At 44.6% G+C, this 25231-nt stretch overlaps 2 protein-coding genes and 1 long non-coding RNA gene across 4 annotated transcripts in view; 2 read left to right on the forward strand and 1 right to left on the reverse strand.

The window, feature by feature from the left end:
* LOC119124049 overlaps positions 1–25231 on the forward strand; it is a 793622-nt gene that overhangs the window by 221600 nt on the left and 546791 nt on the right. The gene's annotated exons all lie outside the window — the stretch shown is intronic.
* The window catches only part of tmem231 (transmembrane protein 231), a 100796-nt gene that overhangs the window by 57545 nt on the left and 18020 nt on the right, over positions 1–25231 (forward strand). The gene's annotated exons all lie outside the window — the stretch shown is intronic.
* LOC119124112 lies at positions 6544–14450 on the reverse strand. The gene is made up of 3 exons (XR_005098176.1): positions 14439–14450; positions 11204–11207; positions 6544–6700 (listed from the first exon to the last, which is right to left on the reverse strand). It is a non-coding gene; the product is annotated as an uncharacterized LOC119124112 (long non-coding RNA).

Below are 25231 nucleotides of genomic sequence, written 5' to 3' on the forward strand. Positions count from 1 at the left end.
GACAATAAATTAGTTAAATTTTGCGCATTATACACGGAAAAAAACGGTAGCTCTAAAACCCGACTGAGAAGATTTAAATCGATTATTGGCGACCATGTAATCAATAAGCTGCTGCGCTATTACTTTGTCAAGACGTTTTGCTATGAATGGGAGATTTGAAACCGGCCTATAATTACTGAGACAGTCCGGGTCGAGATTTGGTCGCTTAAGTAGCGGTTTAATGATAGCGGTTTTAAAGGTTGTTGGGACTACACCAGAGGAGACAGACAGATTAATTATATTTAAGACGGACGGTCCTAAAATTTGAAATAATTCTTTACGTAGTTTGGCTGAAAGCGGGTCGAGTAAACACGTTTGTTTAGCCGCACTAACCAATTGTGTAGGCCTTTCAAGGGACACGCGTTTAAAATTTGAGAGGGTTATTGCATGATTGTCAGCGGCCGTAATCGGCGGTCTCGACTGAGCGATTGGAACAGTCATCTTGATCTCATCCCTAATGGATTCAATCTTTCGAGAGAAAAATTTCATGAACTCGTCGGCTGAGTGGAAGGAGCTATCGGAGGTCGGCTGGCGTAGTGTTAGCTTGGCCACTGTATCAAATAAGTATTTAGGGTTAGTTAGGGTTTAGTGTTAGCTTTGCTACCGTACTGAATAAGTATTTCGGATTGTTTTTATTGAGATGAATAATTTGCGAGAAATAATTAGTTTTTGCTAAAATAAGCGCATGTTTGTATTTCAGGAGGCTGTCACGCCATGCCTGATGGAAAACGTCAAGTTTGGTTAAACGCCATTTGCGCTCATGCTTTCAACATATAGTCAAACCTCGGTTTTCGAACGTCCCAGTTCTCGAACAAATTGGAATTTTTTTGCTTCGGTTGTCGAACAAAATTCGGAGGTCGAACTTCGTGAGATGAGCCGAAATGACCCGAGAAAACCCGACCGCGCAGCCCGGATGCCGATTGACTCCGTTCATTGTTATTGTATTTCCGTTACTTTGAGGATTGTATTAACCCCTAATCATGCCTCTAAAGTAAGCAAGTGGGAGCAGTAAAGCCATCCTAAAACACAAAGACGCTCTGAAAGCAATGCGACATTGAGCGCCCGGCGCGCTGCGGTTGCGCGATCGGACCAAATTAAGCTCCCTGCGCACTGAGGTCCACTTAAATTTTGGAAAGTACATCAGGACTTTAAAAACATTTTCTAAATTTCAGCGACGGCTCTGTCACAATAATGCAACCAGCGCGGTGCAGTTGCGCGGTCGGCGGCGCGCTACGGTTGTGCATCCGAGATGCGCTCCAGTTGCGCGATCAGACAAAAATGCTCAAATGAAAAAATGCTTAAAAAAGGCGTTTTTTTTTTTGTCTTGAACAGATTAAAATTTTATTATTAATTTATTCATAGTGATGGGAAAAATAGATTCGGAATTTGACCGATTCACTTCTCGAACCGCCTTCTGGAACGAATTGTGGTCGAAAACCGAGGTTTGAATGTAATTGCTTAAGCGTACGTGTTTCATCTGTGAACCATGGAGTAGGCTTTCTATGGCGAGTTTTCAGACGTAGTGGCAGTACAGAGTCGATGGCATTGTCGCATTGAATTCATTTGTAAGATTATCAATAGAGCCGATTTATGCGAGAAATATGGCAGTTGCCAGCGGCAGTAACGCAGATAGCGCAGTCACAGTTACGGAGTTAATAATACGGCTCGTGGTCTGTTCCTGGCGAGGTTGGACTCCATCTTCCTCATGTAGTCTGCTTTGGCTTTTTTAATCCCTTTCTTCAGGTCAGCCTGAGTTGAGCTGTAAAGGGCTCTGTTGCCTGACCTGAAGGCAGAGTCGCGGGCCCTGAGGAGTGTGGACCTGGCTGGATCTGGGTTTCTGGTTGGGAAAGATCCAGATGGTTTTGTCCACAGATACAGGCCCAATACAGAAGTTGATGTAGTCCAGAACCGTCCCTGTGAACATTACCAGGTCTTGGTGGTGAAATAGGTCCCAGTTCGTGTCTTGGAGGCAATCCTGGACTTGGCTGAGTGCATTTCCAGGCCAAGTTGTTACAGTCCTTGTGGTGGGCCTAGATCTGCATCTGAGGGGGGTGTATGCGGGGATGAGTAGCAGGGAGAGATGGTCTGACTGTCCGAGGTGTGAGAGGGGCATGGCTCTGTACCCGTGCTTGATGTTGGAGTACACGTGGTCCAAAGTCCTTTCCCCTCTTGTTGGGCACTTAACGTGCTGGTGAAACTGTGGGAGTACAGTCTTCAGATTGGTCTTATTAAAGTATCCCGCTATTACGTGAACACCATCGGGGTGGGCCCGCTGCTGTTCATTGATGGTGTTCAATAAGAGAGAGAGTGTCGCGCTAGCGTTAGCATTTGGCGGGATGTAAACAGTGGTGATGATCACCACTGTTATCTCACTCAGTAGAAAATAAGGCCGGCATCTAACAGACATCTACTCAATGTCGGTGTACCAGTGCTTCACTATGATGCTGCTGTTGTTGCACCAGTCCTTATGTACGTAGATACAGAGCCCCCCACCTCTACTTTTGCCGGAGTCCTGAGTCCGATCCCAGCGGTGGAGAGAACGGCCTGCTAGCTGCACGCTAACATCGGGGATCTTCGGCTTCAGCCAGGTCTCCGTGATGATGAGGGCGCAGCAGTCACGAAAGTAGCAATTTCCCGCAAGCTGTAGTTCCAGATCTCCCGTCTTGTTGGTGAGGGATCTGGCGTTTGTGAGATACAGGCTCTGGAGGGGTGGCTTGTGCGGTCGGTTCTTTAGCCTTAGCAGGAGGTTGGACCTACGGCCTTGCTTCTGCTTCCTCTCCCTCCTCCGCCTGCGCCGCTTTCCAGACCCGACAACAATCCACGGGGAGTCCGGCGGTCTTGCTAGTTCGTCCGGGATGTTGTGGCTGTATTGAAATTCCCTCGAAATGGCAGTCTTGTGTCGGTAGCCGATGTCTACGACGTCTTGTCGGCTGTAGTGGTGTACCGCCGAAGCGAAAATGCAAAAAGTCCACAATTAAACACACAGAAAACGTAAAAACAAACACTGAAGGGGAGAGCCGTGAGCCGCAGCGTCTGTGCACGCCACCATTTTGAATCTTAGTGCCATCTACAATAACAATCTGGGAAATCATAACAAAATCAAGTAAACCACCAGTTGACCCATAAGGGAAAACCATCAAATTCACAGACGGTGTGTTGGATAAAGTGCCTTGAAAGACTGCTGTATTCCTTTATCAAGTATGTCTAATGGAAGAGGTGATATTTTTGTGACACACCGCAAGTTTCAAAGCATTTTCTTGTGAACTGTATGCTAGCATCATTTGGTGCTTTGAGGAAAATGACAAATACATTTCTGAAGTTTTTTGTGTGTCTAACAACTTGTTAGAAAAGCTATGTTTTGCCTCAAATCGTATAGTCCAGAGGCTAACCAAAGGACCAAACCTTATCAAATCAGGATAATGCTCCAAAAAATGGTGCTTTGGAATAAATTTTTGATCTGGGAAAACTTCCAACAGCCTGTGACGGTGTTCTGATATTAGCATGTCAAGGTAGCAAATACTTTCCTCAGTATGAACAAGCTCAGTTATCCATCCATCCATCCATCCATCCATCTTCTTCCGCTTATCCGGGGTCGGGTCGCGGGGGCAGCAGCTTCAGGAGGGACTCCCAGACTGCCCCCCGGCTGGGCGCCTGTACATTGGGGTTCACCCCGGTGAACGAGAGGGTAGCCTCCCTCCGCCTTTGGGTGGGGGGACGGGTCCTGACTGTTGTTTGTGTCTATGCACCAAACGGCAGCGCAGAGTACCCACCCTTCTTGGGGTCCCTGGAGGAAGTGCTGGAGAGCGCTCCTTCTGGGGACTCCATCGTTCTACTGGGTGACTTCAATGCTCACGTGGGCAATGACAGTGAGACCTGGAAGGGCGTGATTGGGAGGAACGGCCCCCCCCGATCTGAACCCGAGCGGTGTTCTATTATTGGACTTCTGTGCTCGACACGGATTTTCTATAATGAACACCATGTTCAAGCATAAGGGTGTCAATGTGTGCACTTGGCACCAGGACACCCTAGGCCTCAGTTCGATGATCGACTTTGTAGTCGTGTCATCGGATTTGCGGCCGCATGTTTTGGACACTCGGGCGAAGAGAGGGGCGGAGCTGTCAACTGATCACCACCTGGTGGTGGGTTGGCTCCGATGGTGGGGGAAGATGCCTGTCCGACCCGGCAGACCCAAACGCTCTGTGAGGGTCTGCTGGGAACGTCTGGCAGAATCCCCTGTCAGGAAGAGCTTCAACTCCCACCTCCGGCAGAGCTTTTCCCACGTCCCGGGGGAGGCGGGGGACATTGAGTCCGAGTGGACCTTGTTCCGCGCCTCCATTGTTGAGGCGGCCGACCGGAGCTGTGGCCGTAAGGTCATTGGTGCCTGTCGTGGCGGCAATCCCCGAACCCGCTGGTGGACACCGGCGGTAAGGGATGCCGTCAAGCTGAAGAAGGAGTCCTATCGGAACGTTTTGGCCTGCGGGACTCCGGAAACAGCTGACAGGTACCGGGTGGCCAAGCGGAACGCGGCTTCGACGGTTGCTGAGGCAAAAACCCGGGCGTGGGAGGAGTTTGGCGAGGCCATGGAGAATGACTTCCGGACGGCTTCGAGGAAATTCTGGTCCACCATCCGGCGTCTCAGGAGGGGGAAGCAGTGCAACGTCAACACTGTTTACAGTGGAGATGGCGTGCTGCTGACCTCGACTCGGGACGTCGTGTGTCGGTGGGGAGAATACTTCGAAGACCTCCTCAATTCCACCTACACGCCTTCCATTGTGGAAGCAGGGCCTGGGGACTCTGAGGCGGACTCTCCAATCTCTGGGGTCGAAGTCACTGAGGTAGTTAAAAAACTCCTCGGTGGCAAGGCCCCGGGGGTGAATGAGATCCGCCCGGAATTCTTAAGGGCTCTGGATGTTGTGGGGCGGTCATGGCTGACACGTCTCTACAACATTGCGTGGACATCGCGGACAGTGCCTCTGGATTGGTAGACTGGGGTGGAGGTTCCCCTCTTTAAGAAGGGGGACCGGAGGGTGTGTTCCAATTACAGGGGAATTACACTCCTCAGCCTCCCTGGTAAGGTCTATTCAGGGGTGCTGGAGAGGAGGGTCCGTCGGGAGGTCGAACCTCGGATTCAGGAGGAACAGTGTGGCTTTCGTCCTGGCCGTTGTCAAACACGCACTTTTCATTAAAGTGCCACCGGCTCCCCGGTAATGGGTTCAATAAGCCGGGGTGAAAGGACCCGTCCGTAGCTAACCACCCGAGTTAAATTAATTCTACCAGAATCAATCTAATTTCTATACGACGCCAATCCCTCTCAAGTCATCCGACGCGCGAGCCGAGTAACTCAGTTCGTGGCGAGTCGTCGAAATGACCGCGCCATAATGGTGGCTCCCTTCGGTTGTCTGATGCTGGTATTGTGTTACGGATATTTTTAGATGCCTTTGTTAAGGCCTCAGGGATTCGTTGTTCTAGCGCACCCTTGCACTAGTTTTGCCGAAGTAACTTTTGATATGGGTCTGCTCTGCTCGGTTGCGGAAGTAGCGAGCCTACTTCCCTTTATTCGAAGAAAAATCAAATTAGTAGAAGTATGACAATAATAGTATTTGAGAATGAATTTAATGCATTAAATCATTAATTCTAACCTTATATATATAAACACTTAACCGTGGGAATGCTTCAACCAACTCGATTGTTTAAAAAAAAAATATTTTTCTTAATACGAATCAAAATGATTTACACGAATTATAATTATCCTGCCATTAATTTTGAAGGCAAATGAATCCCTCAAAATCATCCAACGTAGCTTTTGACGCGGCCCGACAAAATTAAGAACGGGCCCGTGCCCGACGGACATTCACTAATTATAACTCTACCACTAATCCAAATAGTCGAATTTAAACACCTTCGTTATTTTCCTCAAATAACACAAATATTTAAACGAATTAAATGTTTAACGAGATGCGCTCATCCCTCAAATAATTATGAAGGCAATTTACTCCCAAAATTGTCCGGTATGGCTTTTGGCGCGGCCCGACAAAATAGGAACGAGCCTGCGCTTCGACGGACAATTGAATTGCTTTTAATTCTACTCTCAAATTAAATATATCTAATTTAAACACCTTCGTTCTTTTTATTTATTACGGTCTGATTGCATACCATAATAATCTCCCGTTAATAAATCGAATTATCAAACCAACCACAAACAATCGATTGCATATATCATACAAATTAGCGCACAACGGATTAAATGAGTATATAAAACACATTTATTGAAGAAGCATGAAATAGAATTACAAATCTCAATCCTCCAAAAACTGAACAATCTCACTCACGGATACACTTGCAAATAAAATCATTCAATCCCGGAGTACTTTTAATCTGTAAAAAATAACTCAGAAAAGAAGGAACAGGCAGCTACCAATTGGGTGTTATTTTTTGGTGGAAATAAAGTCGAGTGATCAGTTCGATTTTATTTCTAAAATTCCAATTTGGGAACTAGTTTGGCCTCGAGAGGACCGACTACCCGATGACTGTCCCCCCCCTCGCGGAAATACAGAAAGAGTCGTTCCCCTCACCTAGCTCCTCACGCAAAGTTGTCCAGTCCAATTCTTTTGAGTAAATCCAAGTTAATCCAGGCCAGCGATCTTGCATCTCACACAAAGATCTCGAAGGCTTTAGAAAAAGTCTTGGAACTCGTACGGGCTTCTTCACGTATGAACGCGATTTGGGAGAGAGCCCCGTAGATGTCCATGGCGGCCTTTTTATAGACTTCTCTGCCCCCCCCCCCCTTTCGCTGGCCTCTATACTGTCCAGTTTCCCACGCTCATACACCTGCTGTTTTCAGGCAGCTGTTTCCGCCCCACTCTCTTTCCACCAAAAGTTAGGCCGACACCCCTGGGCCCCTTACTTCCTCTTTTCTTCGCTTCTCTTTTTATAAAAATAATACTTCAAAGTTACACTTAAATCTACCATAAAATCAAAAATCAAAACCCTTGAATCAATTCCTTAAACATTTTTAACACACCACCATTTTACATAGTGGTGGGCACCTTGGTCTAATTGTGTGATAATATTGCTTTAAGCTGTTACAGAATATATTTCAGCCAAGCATAGAAAATAAAAGACAATAAAAAACACATTTGTATCAATCTTTCAAACAATTTTTTACACACCACCATTTCCATAGTGGTGGGCACCTTGGTCTAATTGTGTGATAATATTGCTTTAAGCTGTTACAGAATATATTTTAGCCAAGCATAGAAAATAAAAGAAAATAAAAAACACATTTGTGCTTCCGTGCGTGACCAAAAAACCGACCCCGTGTTATTCTGTTTAATTCTATTTTTGCTAGTTCAGCTGGTCTTGCCTATCTTTGGTCTCCTGTAACGGTTTGGCACCATCTCTTGGAAAAGTTTGGAATTTCAGCCCTGCCAATTTATTCAATAATTCTCAACTCAAATTTTGCACCATCTGCTGCTAAAATTTGGAATTTCAGCTTTGCCAATTTATTCCTGGGAGCAATCCATACTCACCTTTTGCACCATTTGTTCCCCCCACATTCCATGTTACATGACACCGTGGAACAGTGGACCAGCTCTTCACCCTCAGCAGGATCCTCGAGGGTGCATGGGAGTTCGCCCAACCAGTCCACATGTGTTTTGTGGACTTGGAGAAGGCGTTCGACCGTGTCCCTTGGGAGGTTTTGTGGGGGGTGCTTTGGGAGTACGGGGTACCGAGTCAACTGATAAGGGCGGTTCGGTCCCTGTATCACCGATGCCAGAGTTTGGTCCGCATTTCCGGCAGGACCAGCTCTTCACCCTCAGCAGGATCCTCGAGGGTGCATGGGAGTTCGCCCAACCAGTCCACATGTGTTTTGTGGACTTGGAGAAGGCGTTCGACCGTGTCCCTTGGGAGGTTTTGTGGGGGGTGCTTTGGGAGTACGGGGTACCGAGTCAACTGATAAGGGCGGTTCGGTCCCTGTATCACCGATGCCAGAGTTTGGTCCGCATTTCCGGCAGTAAGTTGGATTCGTTCACAGTGAGGGTTGGACTCCGCCAAGGCTGCCCTTTGTCACCGATTCTGTTCATATTTTTTATGGACAGAATTTCTAGGCGCAGCCGAGGCGTTGAGGGGGTCCGGTTTGGGGACCTCAGCATCGCGTCTCTGCTTTTTGCAGACGACGTGGTGCTGTTGGCTTCTTCAGGCCGTGATCTCCAGCTCTCACTGGAGCGGCTCGCAGCCGAGTGTGAAGCGGTCGGGATGAGGGTCAGCACCTCCAAATCCGAGTCCATGGTCCTCGATCGGAAAAGGGTGGAATGCCCTCTCCGGATCGGGGATGAGATCCTGCCCCAAGTGGAGGAGTTTAAGTATCTTGGGGTCTTGTTCACGAGTGAGGGGAGGATGGAGCGCGAGATCGTCAGGCGGATCGGTGCAGCGTCGGCAGTAATGCGGACTCTGTACTGGTCCGTTGTGGTAAAGAGAGAGCTGAGCCAAAAGGCAAAGCTCTCAATTTACCGGTCGATTTACGCTCCTACCTTCACCTATGGTCACGAGCTATGGGTCGTGACCGAAAGAACGAGATCCCGGATACAAGCGGCCGAAATGAGTTTTCTCCGCAGGATGTCCGGGCTCTCCCTGAGCGATAGGGTGAGAAGTTCGGTCATCCGGGAGAGACTCGGAGTAGAGTCGCTACTCCTCCACGTTGAGAGGAGCCAGATGAGGTGGCTCGGGCATCTCATCAGGATGCCTCCTGGACGCCTCCCTGGGGAGGTGTTCCGGGCATGTCCCACCGGTAGGAGACCCCGGGGACGACCCAGGACGCGCTGGAGAGACTATGTCTCTCGGCTGGCCTGGGAACGCCTTGGGATCCCCGGGAGGAGCTGGATGAAGTGGCTGGGGAGAGGGAGAGGGAAGCTCAGTTATATCATTTAAAATCATGAGAATGTGCCATGCTGTTTCACTCAGTGGGATAGTTAATAATGATGAATGATAGTATTTTTAACAATGTTAGGTTTTCACTGGTGTTCCCACCGATGCTTTTACGAGAAGCAAAATTTGCTGGGATAGTTTTATCAGTAAATTTGTACGGAAATTGAGTGATGGACCTGTTAAGCTCTGTCAAGTACTTCTTGCGGATGAACACATTAAGACTTAGTGCCAGTTCCAAAGTAAATGAAAACAAAATGGAAATGACTTAGTTTCACAGTGAAGGGACAAAGTTTCTTCACACCACAACAGTGTACCAGAGCAGGATTTCTCTTTCCAGACTGAACATCAAAATCCTAGTTCTCTTTTGTTCTTGATGGAAAATCTCCTGAATGTACATGTTTTTGCTGATAGTCAGAAGGGCAACACAAAACCTACAGATATAATGTCCACAAAGGTTTTCTACAAGTCCACTTAAAGAACGTCCCCTAAGATTGTCTGCTGAAACGCAAAAAACATTACTTCTAATATTTTTTCCAACCTGAGGCAAAAATGTTGTGAGATCCTTCAAAAGAGGATCAAGAACAGTTTCATACCCACATTTTTTTTTATATTCTTTGCTTTACAAAGAAGAGCTAAATACATGGATGTTAACTGTGATCTCAGTTCAGGTGGTGCATTGGCTAGTACCCAGTAAACTGCTGTGAATTTTTTTTCGTGACGTTCCAAGAGGATTGCAGAATTCAAAATAATCTACATACAGTATCAGTGAAATACTAAACTCCTCATTAGCATGTAATTCATTTAGCTTGAAATATTTACCAAAGATGCCAACTGTGAGTACCGTGTTTTTCCGTGCATAATACGCACCCTAAAAATGGCATGTCGATGCTGGAAAAAAGCCTGTACCCATGTATAATACGCACCCAAATTTTGACTCTTACTTAAGTCCGTACACGTAAAATTATTTCAGAAAAAAGATCATATTTGGGAACAACCGGATGTTATTCTGCCGGTCAGTATCACTGCGCATGCGCTAGCAAACTCGATAGCGAAGAAATGTTTCGGGTTTGTGTAGGGTACATTGTGACAGCAAACGAGCAGGTGATCGATCGAGCAAGCGTCTGATACGAGAGCATTGTGTTCGTATGGAGCGTGTTTGAAGTGAACAGCAGAGAAGAAAGGAACAAGGCAAAGTGTTGTGAAATAAAATATTACCTGTAATACGCATTTTGTTATTTGCTGATTGAAACTGCTAATTAAACTGTGAATTGAAACTAATAGGTAGAGAACTGAACTCTCGCTCTTTATATAGCTGACGTGTCTTGCGTATCCGTTCTGAGCATCGGATCCATAGTGCGCATGCGCAGTGATACTGCTTCCATATGATATCCGGTCTGCGATGGAGATTTTGACAATAACACACCATCAAGGATTGCATCATCGCATCAAACGATGTGTCGTCAATTATGAATTTTACTGACTAAGTGTGTTGGGCAGGATGGCTGAATGCGATGCGCGATTGACAACAAACAAGAAGAAAGGTGTGATTTCAAGTTTTATTTCGAGGGAGATTTTCTTCAAAAATTGTTGTACCCATGCATAATGCGCACCCCAGATTTTAGGACAATAAATTAGTTAAATTTTGCGCATTATGCATGGGAAAACACGGTAGTCTCAATGTTTAGTCCATAAACTGTTTACAATGTCTTCCTTTTTCAACAATAGCTAAAAGAACAGGCACATACTGAGAGCTGCAATTCTCCTCTGGATCCAAAATATACTCTACTGGCTCAATTACACTGAAGTTGTGCTTATAATACTTTGCCCTCTTAAATTTAGAAGAAAAGGGACCGGCAGTACCAGTGTTCCCTCTAATTTTTCAAGTGTCTCTGCAAACACACAAGCTCCCTGTGCACACTGTGGACCACTGTGTGCAACACCAGATTAATTTATTTAATTAATTTAATTAATATATTGGCAATGAGAACTTTAAATTCCTCGGGGTCGGATTTTGTTTTGTGTGACAGCTCATTCGTTTTATGTCGGTCTTTTGCGCTCTCTCGTAATAATGTACCGATCCCCTGTCCCATCTTGAGTCCTTGTTCAATTCCAACAGCTTTCAAATGACATTTCTGCTGAATGTGACGCTTGAGGTAGTCCAACTTCCATTCCTTCCATATTTTACTCTCCGTAAACTCGTCCGCCACTTTGGCTTCACTGCATGTTGTGCAGAGGAGACCTTTCTCATTCGAAAAAGAAAATCTCACCCAGTTTCACCGTTTCCTCTTGTACTTGCACACACTCCGACAGCCATTCAATCTTAAAAGAACTGCCACATCTCTTATAAATTCTGGCTTGGCGAGTGGATGTGTCGCTGCTCATTCGTTTTGCCATGATTAGCTAATTTAGCATTTGCATTGCTTGACTCCGCCACACTGTTGTTCGCTAGCTAACCTGCACGGCACGGATGGGCAGGACACATGTTCAGGCATTGTCGAGCCTATGATTGGCTATGTAGCGTACGTGAACCATATCATATCATTGGCTGGAGACCTGTCAATTACTGATTTACACTACAAAAAGCCACAGAAAGAAAATCATTCGTGCACTTAATTAGATTAGATTACGTCTAACATTAGATATTAATCAGTCAGTTTATGCAAAATTTTATTTTGCGTGCAGCATGGAGTTTCTTGTGCGCAGAGACTGTGCGACCAGTGCGCAATTGCACAGCTGCGCAATTGCGTGACCAGTGCGCAATTGCGCAGCTGCGCAGCTTAGAGGGAACACTGGGCAGTACCCAAAGCTGCAGTAAAAAGATTAGAGTGACAGAGTTTGTCTACCAACTCACTGACAATAGCTTCATCATTAGCAACAGTTATTCTTTGTACAAACCGGGTTCGGTTGAAGTTGGAAAATTGTGTAAAATGTAAATAAAAACAAAATACAATGATTTGAAAATCCTTTTCAATCTATATTCAATTGAATGCACTACAAAGCCAATATTTAATGCTCATACTCACAAACTTTATTTTATTTTTCAAATAATAATTAACTTAGAATTTCATGGCTGCAACACGTGCAGTAGAAGTAGGGAAAGGGCATGTTTACCACTTCGTTACATCACCTTTCCTTTTAATAACACTCAATAAACGTTTCTGAAGAGAGGAGACTAATTCTCTTAGCTTCTCATGTGGAATTCTTTCCCATTCTTGCTTGATGAACCGCTTCACTTGTTCAACAGTTCGGGGTCTTCCCTGTCATATTTTACGCTTCATAATACACCACACATTTTCAATGGGAGACAGGTCTGGACTGCAAGCGGGCCAGGGGAGAATCTGGACTCTTTTACTTCGAAGCCAAGCTGTTGTAACACGTGCAGAATGTGGCTTGGCATTATCTTGCTGAAATAAGCAGCGGCGTCCATGAAAAAGACGTCGCTCGGATGGGAGCATATGTTGCTCCAAAATCTGTATGTACTTTTCAGCATTTATGTTGCCTTCACAGAAATCTAAGTCACCCATGCCATGGGAACTAATGCACCCCCATACCATCGCAGATGCTGGCTTTTGAACTTTGCGTTAACAGTCCGGATGTTCCGCTTCCTCTTTGGTCCCGAGGACACGACGTCCAGTGGTTCCAAAAACAATTTGAAAAGTGGATTCATCAGCCCACAGAACAATTTTCCATTGTGCATCAGTCCATTTTACATGAGCTCGGGCCCAGAGAACCCGACGGCATGTCTGGATGTTGTTCATAAACGGCTTTTGCTTTGCATGGTGGAGTTTTAACCTGCACTTACTGATGTAGTGACGAACTGTATTTACTGACAGTGGTTTTCTGAAGTTTTCCTGAGCCCATTTGGTGATATCCTTTACGCACTCATGTCGGTTTTTAAGGCAGTGCCGTCTGAGGGATCGAATGTCACGGTCATTCAGTCTTGGTTTCCGGCCGTGGCGCTTACGTGCAGTGATTTCACCAGATTCTCTGAACCTTTTGATGACATTATGGACCGTAGATGTTGAAATCCCTAAATTCCTTGCAATTTGCAAAATTCTTCAACTATTTTCTCACGCAGTTGTGGACAAAGTGGTGAACCTGGCCCCATCCTTGCTTGTGAATGACTGAGCATGTTTTGGGAGGCTCCTTTTATACCCAATCATTGGTACCCACCTGTTCCCAATTAGCCTGATCACATGTGGGATGTTCCAAATAGGTGTTTGATGAGCTTTTCTCAGCTTTCTCAGTATTTGTTGCCACCTTTCCCAACTTCTACTGGACGTGTTGCAGCCATGAAATTCTAAGTTAATTATTAGTTGACAAAAAACAATTAAGTTTATCAGTTTGAACATTAAATATGTTGTCTTTTTAGTGTATTCAATTGAATATGGGTTGAGAAGGATTTTCAAATCGTTGTATTTTGTTTTTATTTACATTTTACACAATTTCCCAACTTCAACTGAATCCGGTTTGTAAAAATATCACTCACTAATTTTGGAATATACTCAGTGGATGATCTGTACATAAACTGAAGCTGTTCCACAAAGTCATCAACAGATCTGCCAGAGACATTGTAGATGCTTTCCTATTTTTACAAGAGAGAACCAAAATGTTTTACTATTTCACCTGAAGTATCCCTTCTACAACCCAAATCTAAGGTACTGTATTGGCCCGAATATAAGGCGACCCTGATTATAAGACGACCCCCTCTTTTTCAACAGTCAAATTTGAAAAAAGACTTATTGAACACCAAATTTAATTTTTATACAGAAAATAATTACAGTACATCTGAAACAAATGATCCTGTTGAGCTCTTGAAAGCGGCCGCTCTGAGGGCCATGGAAAGCTTTTCTCTGATTGTGAGCATTTTTTAGGCAATCTTTTTGAGCTCTCCATCTCCGTACATCACACTCTGTGACACCATACTTCACAGCCGCTTTGCAATTGTTTGAAGACTCTGCCTCATTTATCACCATCATCTTGAAGTTTGCATCATAGCTTCTCCTCAGCAGCCTGTTAACCTGGCCGGTCTTCGACACACTTTTCTCTAGATTGTTGCTACGTTTCTGTTGGGGAGCCTGAGGACTGGGTGGTTGGCTCGGAAGGTTATGCTAAATTGTCTGTCTGTAACGTTGTGTTTCTTTAGATGAACAAAACGGCTTTGAAAAGAGACCTTACTACGAAAAAAGGTTCTCCAGCCTTATGGCAGGGGGTGCTAGTGATCCCGGGATGCTTCATGCGCTTACCTGTAGAATAAGAGATCTCCAGTTCAAATTTAAATTTACAGTGAACAACTGAGGAGCAGTTGTCCATTTGTTTCGTTTTACATTCATTTTTTTTTCCGTTTTTACATTTCGTTTTACAATGGAGGATTACATATCCAAACGATTCTCAACGATGGATTTTCGGTCGAAGCAGGAGGTCATCAGTAAAGGAAGAGCAACTCCGGAGTTAAAAGGTTTGATTCGAACAACGGGACTTAGGAGCATGACTTTTCAAACGGAGTGGTGCGCACGATCGAAAACAAGTTTTTGATTCCATGTGCTTTATTGAGTGTTTTTATGTGTGAAGACTGCTGATATGATATTTAATTAAAATAGTTCAAATGAAATAATGAATAAGCCACACTAGAGCAGCGTTCCCCAACCTTTTTTGTGACACGGTTAGGTGCCGGACAAATTTTACCGGGGGGGGTGACGTCAATGCCTCCCCAGTCATGAACCTTACCGCACGTCACTGGTGTGGGGTGTGTGTGGTTCTGCAACAGACAGAAATACAGCACGTAAGTTAACGCTCAACTTCTGACGTCACACAACACGACGGCACACATTACGTAACTGACTGGACGTCACGTTTCCAGTATACTAAATAACCATAAATGAAATACTCTCAGCAACACACTAAACATAAGTCATCGAGACAACATCGAGACATGGTGCTGTGTAACAGCTACTCGTACGATGCGAGGAAAACTTAAACCATCTGTGTCACTCCAATTCATTAAATCCATCGATCGTCCTTTGTCAACAATGGGTGCGCGCCGCTGACGGCGCTTGCACTTCAAAATATTCCACAGACCCATATAACAATATATAAATTATATATCAAATAACTACTATATAAGCAATAATATTATCAAACCATCTGTGTCACTCTAAATCATGAAATCCATCGATCAAATTCCTCGTCCTTTGTCAACAACGCCGCGCGTGCGCCCTGACGTCAGCCTCGTCGTTATTCCACAGATCTACTATATAACTATATTGTCGCGTTAACAAAGTACAAGGAAAGACGTGGGTTTGGTAAACGTCTCTTTATTTAACAAAACAAGAGTTCAACGAGCCAACAACTACTGAACTGTAACAATAAAACCATATACAAGTTGTAAACGAAATAAAATATATCAAATAACTATAACATAAATAGTTCACCGCAACACCGCCCCAAGCACCGGCGTTGACTTCCAGGCGTGTGGCGGCGTGGACTTCCATCCCCGGAGGTGGCACTTCCAGCCACGGCGGTGGAAGAGAGCTCCATAGAATAGGACCGGGCGTGCGTAAAAGCCATGTCCGAGCCCCATCCACTGTCCCCGGACAGCCACCCGGCCGAGCACCGGCCCCCGACTTCCATCCACGGAGGTGAAAGAGAGCTCCGTAGAGTAGGACCGGGCGTGCGTAAAAGCCATGTCCGAGCCCCATCCACCGTCCTCGGACAGCCACCCGGCCGAGCGCCGGCCCCAGACTTCCATCCATGGAAGTGAAAGCGAGCTCCGTAGAGTAGGACCGGGCGTGCGTAAAAGCCATAATAGTTTTTCAAACCTTCTGTGTCACTCCAAATCATCAAATCCTTCAAACTCTTCGTTCTCCGTGTCACTTACAAACAAAGCCGCTAATGATGCCGGTAGTACGTGGGGCCCTTCGTCATCTTCGTCATCCCGTGATCGAACCTTTGTCCTTTATGTAAACAACCGCCGCGCCGTGCTGCTGACGTCACTTGAAATTCAAATTACAGAAATCCCTTGCTACATCGAGATCCCTTGCTACATCGCGGTTCGTTTATCGCGGTTTCACTTTATTTATTTTATTTTTTTTTTGAAAATTTTTGAAAAAATTCACATATAAGTCGCTCCTCAGTATAAGTCGCCCCCCACCCAAACTATGAAAAAAACCGCGACTTATAGTCCGAAAATTACGGTACAATATCCGCACAAGACGTTTATGAACCTATATTGTAGTTTTATACACTTGATTGTTTTTTTAAACACTTTTCGTATTTTTGAACACTTTTGTAAATTTTTTAGTCAAACTGACTTGCAGAAACATTCTTATTTATTTGAATAAATAAATAAGAAAATAAACATGAGTAAATATATTGTTACAATATCCACAAGATTTTTATGAACCTTTTTTGAAGTGTAAACGTGTCTGCTCTTGCGTGCTGGCCGACTGACTCATCCCCGCGGCCCAGCGCGAGTGCATCCGCACAAGACTTTTATAATTTTATTTTATACACTCTATTGTACTTTTAAATTCGTTATTGTATTGTAAACACATTTTGAAACATTTTAAAGTGTCACAGCTTCTCTCTGCTCTTGTGTGCTGGCCGACTGACGCGCCCCCGCGGCCCAGCGCGAACGCATCCGTACAAAACTTTTATAATTTTAATTTTATGCACTCTATTGTACTTTTAAATACAGTCAAACCTCGGTTTTCGAACGTCCCGGTTCTCGAACAAATCGTAATTCGAACGAAAAATTCGAGATTTCTTTGCTTCGGTTGTCCAACAAAATTCGGAGGTTGAACCTCGCAAGATGAGCCGAAAGGACCCGAGAAAACCCGACCGCGCAGCCCGGATGCCGACTGACTCCGTTTGTTATTGTATTTTCGTTACTTTGAGGATTGTATTAACCCCTAATCATGCCTCCAAAGAAAGCAAGTGGGAGCAGTAAAGCCATCCTAAAACACAAAGACGCTCTTAAAGCAATGCGACATGTCCGAGCCCCATCCACTGTCCCCGGACAGCCACCCGGCCGAGCACCGGCCCCCGACTTCCATCCACGGAGGTGAAAGAGAGCTCCGTAGAGTAGGACCGGGCGTGCGTAAAAGCCATGTCCGAGCCCCATCCACCGTCCTCGGACAGCCACCCGGCCGAGCGCCGGCCCCAGACTTCCATCCATGGAAGTGAAAGCGAGCTCCGTAGAGTAGGACCGGGCGTGCGTAAAAGCCATAATAGTTTTTCAAACCTTCTGTGTCACTCCAAATCATCAAATCCTTCAAACTCTTCGTTCTCCGTGTCACTTACAAACAAAGCCGCTAATGATGCCGGTAGTACGTGGGGCCCTTCGTCATCTTCGTCATCCCGTGATCGAACCTTTGTCCTTTATGTAAACAACCGCCGCGCCGTGCTGCTGACGTCACTTGAAATTCAAATTACAGAAATCCCTTGCTACATCGAGATCCCTTGCTACATCGCGGTTCGTTTATCGCGGTTTCACTTTATTTATTTTATTTTTTTTTTGAAAATTTTTGAAAAAATTCACATATAAGTCGCTCCTCAGTATAAGTCGCCCCCCACCCAAACTATGAAAAAAACCGCGACTTATAGTCCGAAAATTACGGTACAATATCCGCACAAGACGTTTATGAACCTATATTGTAGTTTTATACACTTGATTGTTTTTTTAAACACTTTTCGTATTTTTGAACACTTTTGTAAATTTTTTAGTCAAACTGACTTGCAGAAACATTCTTATTTATTTGAATAAATAAATAAGAAAATAAACATGAGTAAATATATTGTTACAATATCCACAAGATTTTTATGAACCTTTTTTGAAGTGTAAACGTGTCTGCTCTTGCGTGCTGGCCGACTGACTCATCCCCGCGGCCCAGCGCGAGTGCATCCGCACAAGACTTTTATAATTTTATTTTTATACACTCTATTGTACTTTTAAATTCGTTATTGTATTGTAAACACATTTTGAAACATTTTAAAGTGTCACAGCTTCTCTCTGCTCTTGTGTGCTGGCCGACTGACGCGCCCCCGCGGCCCAGCGCGAACGCATCCGTACAAAACTTTTATAATTTTAATTTTATGCACTCTATTGTACTTTTAAATACAGTCAAACCTCGGTTTTCGAACGTCCCGGTTCTCGAACAAATCGTAATTCGAACGAAAAATTCGAGATTTCTTTGCTTCGGTTGTCCAACAAAATTCGGAGGTTGAACCTCGCAAGATGAGCCGAAAGGACCCGAGAAAACCCGACCGCGCAGCCCGGATGCCGACTGACTCCGTTTGTTATTGTATTTTCGTTACTTTGAGGATTGTATTAACCCCTAATCATGCCTCCAAAGAAAGCAAGTGGGAGCAGTAAAGCCATCCTAAAACACAAAGACGCTCTTAAAGCAATGCGACATGTCCGAGCCCCATCCACTGTCCCCGGACAGCCACCCGGCCGAGCACCGGCCCCCGACTTCCATCCACGGAGGTGAAAGAGAGCTCCGTAGAGTAGGACCGGGCGTGCGTAAAAGCCATGTCCGAGCCCCATCCACCGTCCTCGGACAGCCACCCGGCCGAGCGCCGGCCCCAGACTTCCATCCATGGAAGTGAAAGCGAGCTCCGTAGAGTAGGACCGGGCGTGCGTAAAAGCCATAATAGTTTTTCAAACCTTCTGTGTCACTCCAAATCATCAAATCCTTCAAACTCTTCGTTCTCCGTGTCACTTACAAACAAAGCCGCTAATGATGCCGGTAGTACGTGGGGCCCTTCGTCATCTTCGTCATCCCGTGATCGAACCTTTGTCCTTTATGTAAACAACCGCCGCGCCGTGCTGCTGACGTCACTTGAAATTCAAATTACAGAAATCCCTTGCTACATCGAGATCCCTTGCCACATCGCGGTTCGTTTATCGCGGTTTCACTTTATTTATTTTATTTTTTTTTTGAAAATTTTTGAAAAAATTCACATATAAGTCGCTCCTCAGTATAAGTCGCCCCCCACCCAAACTATGAAAAAAACCGCGACTTATAGTCCGAAAATTACGGTACAATATCCGCACAAGACGTTTATGAACCTATATTGTAGTTTTATACACTTGATTGTTTTTTTAAACACTTTTCGTATTTTTGAACACTTTTGTAAATTTTTTAGTCAAACTGACTTGCAGAAACATTCTTATTTATTTGAATAAATAAATAAGAAAATAAACATGAGTAAATATATTGTTACAATATCCACAAGATTTTTATGAACCTTTTTTGAAGTGTAAACGTGTCTGCTCTTGCGTGCTGGCCGACTGACTCATCCCCGCGGCCCAGCGCGAGTGCATCCGCACAAGACTTTTATAATTTTATTTTTATACACTCTATTGTACTTTTAAATTCGTTATTGTATTGTAAACACATTTTGAAACATTTTAAAGTGTCACAGCTTCTCTCTGCTCTTGTGTGCTGGCCGACTGACGCGCCCCCGCGGCCCAGCGCGAACGCATCCGTACAAAACTTTTATAATTTTAATTTTATGCACTCTATTGTACTTTTAAATACAGTCAAACCTCGGTTTTCGAACGTCCCGGTTCTCGAACAAATCGTAATTCGAACGAAAAATTCGAGATTTCTTTGCTTCGGTTGTCCAACAAAATTCGGAGGTTGAACCTCGCAAGATGAGCCGAAAGGACCCGAGAAAACCCGACCGCGCAGCCCGGATGCCGACTGACTCCGTTTGTTATTGTATTTTCGTTACTTTGAGGATTGTATTAACCCCTAATCATGCCTCCAAAGAAAGCAAGTGGGAGCAGTAAAGCCATCCTAAAACACAAAGACGCTCTTAAAGCAATGCGACAGTGAGCGCCCGGCGCGCTGCGGTTGCGCAATTGGATTGACTCTACGTTATTCTATTTTAAACACTTTTTAAAACATTTTAAAGTGTCACGGCTCCTCTCTGCTCTTGCGTGCTGGCCGACTGACGTGGCCCAGCGCGAGCGCATCCGCACAAGGCTTTTATAATTGTATTTTTAAACATTTTATTGTATTTTTAAACATTTAAACATTTTAAAGTGTAAATGTGTCACGGCGGGCGGCTCGGTGGCACACTGCTTAGCACGCCCGCCTCACAGTTAGGAGGGTGCCGGTTCGATTCCACCTCTGACCCTCCCAGTGTGGAGTTCGCATGTTCTCCCCGTTCCCGCGTGGGTTTTCTCCGGGCACTCCGGTTTCCTCCCACATCCCAAAAACATGCTTGGTCAGCCAATTGAGCACACCAAATTGCCCCAGGTGTGAGTGCGAGTGCGGATGGTTGTTCGTTTCTGTGTGCCCTGCGATTGGCTGGTAACCGGTTCAGGGTGTCCCCCACCTACTGCCCGATGACTGCTGGGATAGGCTCCAACATGCCCGCGACCCCCGTGGGGACAAAGCGGTCCAGAAAATGGATGGATGGATGGATGTGGGTCACGGCTCTGCTCCGCTCTTGCGGTGCTGACCGGCTGATGCATCCCGGCAGCCCAGCGCAAGGGCATCCACACATTGCTCAGAGGCACGCCTTGCGCTTAGTGCTCATTGTCGGCTACTGTCCCAAATCCTGAAGGGCAGTGCCTTTTTCCTACGTGTGCGGTTATGCTCACTGCCGCTGTTCCGACTGTTTCTGCACGGCAGTCATTTTTCCTTCGTGAGCAGATGTGTCATGCCCTCCGCGCTAAACCTCTGAGGTGCGCGTCGCCAATACGGAACTGCTAATACTAATTTCTACATTTTTCAACCGATTCAACCCATTCCAACTTTCAACTGTTCATCTTTTGCCTACCTATTCCACAACTTCCCACTTACCAAAAATTCCAAATTTGAAATTCAACCAAATTCTCCAAAATTTCGTTTTTCTACTCTAATTTCTACATTTTTCAACCGATTCAACCCATTCCAACTTTCAGCTGTTCATCTTTTGCCTACCTATTCCACAACTTCCCACTTACCAAAAATTCCAAATTTGAAATTCAACCAAATTCTCCAAAATTTCGTTTTTCTTCTCTAATTTCTACATTTTTCAACCGATTCAACCCATTCCAACTTTCAACTGTTCATCTTTTGCCTACCTATTCCACAACTTCCCACTTACCAAAAATTCCAAATTTGAAATTCAACCAAATTCTCCAAAATTTCGTTTTTCTACTCTAATTTCTACATTTTTCAACCGATTCAACCCATTCCAACTTTCAACTGTTCATCTTTTGCCTACCTATTCCACAACTTCCCACTTACCAAAAATTCCAAATTTGAAATTCAACCAAATTCTCCAAAATTTCGTTTTTCTACTCTAATTTCTACATTTTTCAACCGATTCAACCCATTCCAACTTTCAACTGTTCATCTTTTGCCTACCTATTCCACAACCTCCCACTTACCAAAAATTCCAAATTTGCAATTCAACCAAATTCTACAAAATTTCGTTTTTCTACTCTAATTTCTATATTTTTCAACCGATTCAACCCATTCCAACTTTCAGCTGTTCATCTTTTGCCTACCTATTCCACAACTTCCCACTTACCAAAAATTCCAAATTTGAAATTCAACCAAATTCTCCAAAATTTCGTTTTTCTTCTCTAATTTCTACATTTTTCAACCGATTCTACCCATTCCAATTTTCAACTGTTCATCTTTTGCCTACCTATTCCAAAACTTCCCACTTACCAAAAATTCCAAATTTGAAATTCAACCAAATTCTGCAAAATTTCGTTTTTCTACTCTAATTTCTACATTTTTCAACCGATTCAACCCATTCCAACTTTCAACTGTTCATCTTTTGCCTACCTATTCCACAATTTCCCACTTACCAAAAATTCCAAATTTGAAATTCAACCAAATTCTCCAAAATTTCGTTTTTCTACTCTTAATTTCTACATTTTCAACCGTTTCAACCCATTCCAACTTTCAACTGTTCATCTTTTGCCTACCTATTCCACAACGTCCCACTTACCGAAAATTCCTAATTTGAAATTCAACCAACTTCTCCAACATTTCTTTTTTCTACTCTAATTTCTACATTTTTCAACCGATTCAACCCATTCAGACTTTCAACTGTTCGTCTTTTGCCGACCTATTCCACAACTTCCCACTTACCAAAAATGACAAGTTTTCAATTTTGAAATTCACCACAAATTCTCCAAATTTTCTACATTTCTCAAGTAATTCAACACGTTTCAACATCATTCGGCAGCATTCCCCAAGAAGTTATTCATAGTCTTCGCCTTCACACGCAATTTCTCCAGAAATTGCAAATTCTAGTTTTAAATTACCATTGTTCAAGGGAAGAAGATTTACAGCTTGGGCACTGTAATTTTTTTCGAGATTTTATTTGTTCTAAAGCCCAAGTATCACGGTAATAAATTCAGTTTTAGGTTTTACTCATTTAGTTGCGGTCTATATAAATTGGAACAGCGATGCTTTTGTCTAAATTCCTCGTGTTGATACCATCACAGGTCCCTCTTTTCTACTTGTTCTGAGGTGCGGCTCAGAGCAAGCCGTTTTAGTGCGGTCTCTTTAAATGCAAATGAGATACTTTAAACCCCACACATCCCAGGCCGCAAGATGTGCGCCTCCCTTTCCGGTCGACATAGTTGTAGTTTTTTTAGTCGAGGTAGCTTTTACTTTTTTTTTTGCTTTATTTAAACAAGGTAGCGCTTACTTGTGCTGCAAACCTTTTGATTAAAATATATCAATGTCAGAAGACTTGTCCATACAACCATACATGACACATAATCCTCACAATATTTATGAATGTCTTGTAAACAAGCACTGCAGTAGAGCTACGAAGTAAGCTAATGCTAGCGCTAGCGAGAATTTAACGAATGCATTTCACATATTAGTGTTCCCCAAGAATAAAACAGCACCTTCGATGCAATTCATCTGATGCAACTACTGAAAATACACCCACAAGAAGTGAAAACATAGAGCGCACAGCTTCAAAATCAGCAGAAAGACTGACTCTAATGTTATGAAAACGAGTGTAGACACACAATATTATTAAAGTGAAATACAGTTTATTACTTTTGTGTCATCTCAAACTTACCGCTTTATTGTGTCCGTCATTTCCATAGATTGAAGGAACTGAGCCATCAACGAAATGAAGTCTTTCGGCAAATCCTTCTCTATACTGACAAAAGATTTCTGAAACACTCCTTAACAAGCAGGACTTTGCCCACAGATAATAATAATAATAATTTATTTAATTTATATAGCGCTTTTCAATGGCCCAAAAACGCTTACAGGGAATAAAAAGGGTGGGGACGTATGGGGGGGAGGGGGGGGACAATAGGATATAGTTAATAACAGGACATCGGTCAGCAATGCGAAGTAGATGGATGGAGGAGCAGGAGGGGCGGGAGCAGAGGTTGTTGAGGTTGGCAGTACGGGAGGTGGGGGTGACGGGGGAGTTGGTGGTCCAGAAAGAGGGGATGGGTGTGCCGTCAGGGAAGTGCCGGTTAAAAGACAGTCCAGATGTAGCAGCGACGGCGAAGGATCCCAGCCTTGTGTGGAAGCAGCAGTGGACCAGGTGGTGATGCCGGTCGACCTCGACTGCACCCGCACGAACGGCAGGCCCCAACGCACCACGGCGGCACGAAGCCGAGCCACGGTTGGCGAGCCCGCAGGGAGTGGAGCCCGTTCCCCGAGGACGCCGGCCGGATGGCCAGAGAGCAAGGCCGGAGCTGCCGTCGAGTCCAGAGCAGGCGGCCACAGGCTCAGAGCCGGGAGGCAGGAGGGTCCGGTGGTGGTTTTGGCCAGCTGGCTAACGTAGCTGGTAGTCCGAGGGAAAGGAAACAGATTGGTGAGAGCGGAGCTGCGGGAATGCGAGGTGGACGGAAGACAACACGAGAAAAATAAAAGAAGAAACAGGTGCACTGAGAACGGGAAAACGAAAAACAAGTAACGGACATGGTCCGGGACAGAAACGGCAGTCAACAGATCTGACGCCAGCGTTGCTCTCACCCGGAAGACAACAGACGGTGGGGGATGTGGGAACAGTGCTTGAAAATTTAAATTTGACCAGGCACTTCTTTGAGGTTCTGATGTTGTGCAATGATTTGTGTGGATTGGTTCATCCAACAACGGAACATTTTGATTCCTCCACTTCGGCATCCTTGAGTTGTTTGGACTACAAAAGTCTGACATGGCGGATTCGTAACAAACATGTTCACAAATCTGCCATGTTTATTACTCGGATTTACGTTTGTCCCGCCCCGTAATAGATACAAAAACGTCATAGAAAACGGAGAAATCTAAACAGAGTAAAAAATAGCCCCCCAAAACGACCATAACAGTATCTCTGCAGCACCTGGAGGGACAGATTACACTTTTCTACACTCCTGGATACTCTAGATCAGCGGTGGCCAACCCGCGGCTCGCGAGCCGCATGCGGCTCTTTGGCTAGTTTCATGCGGCTCTTTTACGTTCATATCAACATTTGTGTTTATTTTTCGTGCGTATGTGCTTCGCTTGAGTTCAATATGGTATTTTGGTCAAACGCGCATGCGCGAGAGGTGAAATCCCGCAAAGGAGGAGGGACAAACAGAGCGATTGGTTTTGCTGGCTTTTTAATGAATGGCGACTGTGACTACGGGGGCCCATTAGGTCCAGAAAAGCTGACAAGACGCTTGCCATTTTGGCAAGGAAAAAATGCACAGCTAAACGAATATATGACGATGAACACAGGACGTTTTTAACAGAGTTAAAGTTGTTTTTTGTTGAACGCTATGGCAAGCCATTCTGCCTGATATGTCGGACGTCATTGGCGCATTTAAAAGCTTCAAATGGTCAGCGCCACTTCAGCTCACTTCATGCCAATATCAATAAGGACTTTGCAAAAGGGACAGAATTTCGCAAGCACAAGTTTGGAGACTTTGAAAAGTCAGGCAGAAAAATAGGTACAGTTTTTCAAAAAAATTACGAAGCACTCAGAGACTGTCACACTTGCATTGTTTCAACTGGCTTGGAACATTGCACGGGCTAAAAAGCCATACAATGAAGTGGAGTTCGTTAAAATATGCCTCAGTGACGTTATTGAAATCTTGTCTCCTGAAAATGACGAACTCAAACGAATGGTCTGTCCCGCCACACATAGTAAGTGAAAAAACTTATTATGTTTTTGTTTGTGGAATTTGTTGAACTGAGAGTTTGTCTGTGTGAGACAATGCACACAATGTTCATTGTTGAAAATGTGGTCTTTGGTCTGTGGTTTTAGTACTGTAGGAGTCAATTTGTCATTATCATGTTGGTGCGTGAGA

This window comes from Syngnathus acus, chromosome 6, assembly GCF_901709675.1.
Source record: "Syngnathus acus chromosome 6, fSynAcu1.2, whole genome shotgun sequence".
Lineage (NCBI taxonomy): Eukaryota > Metazoa > Chordata > Actinopteri > Syngnathiformes > Syngnathidae > Syngnathus > Syngnathus acus.